Source organism: Penaeus monodon, chromosome 29, assembly GCF_015228065.2.
Source record: "Penaeus monodon isolate SGIC_2016 chromosome 29, NSTDA_Pmon_1, whole genome shotgun sequence".
NCBI lineage: Eukaryota > Metazoa > Arthropoda > Malacostraca > Decapoda > Penaeidae > Penaeus > Penaeus monodon.
Genome location: NC_051414.1, coordinates 30569361 through 30569712, shown reverse-complemented (window position 1 = coordinate 30569712; position 352 = coordinate 30569361). Strand labels below are relative to the sequence as shown.

Here is a 352-nt window from a genome sequence, read left to right as displayed (position 1 = left end):
CCGCAAAAGGGGAAACGTAGCTGTTCCCTCGTTTCATGTTACTCGTCTGTCTCTAGAATTTCATTTCTTTCACTTCCTTATACTTCCTTTGTTATATACTTAACAAACCTCCAATAACAGGAAACTAGAATGTTAAAGATAAATGAAAAGAACAAAGGAATCAAATACGCCCCTCCCCCCAAAAAAAAAAGGTAACTGAGCGATAAATAGGTCAATAAAAACGTTCTAAAAATAGATAAACGGGAGAAATAGAAGAGAAAAAAGTTGGGAATTGAGAGTCATCGCGTAGAGATGGTAAGAATACTTTAAGCTGACGTTTTATGTGTCGAAACTGCGTCCGTCCTTTCAACTT

The 352-nt window shown here is 36.6% G+C and overlaps 1 protein-coding gene across 1 annotated transcript in view; it reads right to left on the bottom strand.

Moving 5' to 3' along the window:
* Positions 1-352, bottom strand: part of LOC119592142 (ITG-like peptide) — a gene marked incomplete in the record, with an annotated part of 137509 nt that overhangs the window by 48503 nt on the left and 88654 nt on the right.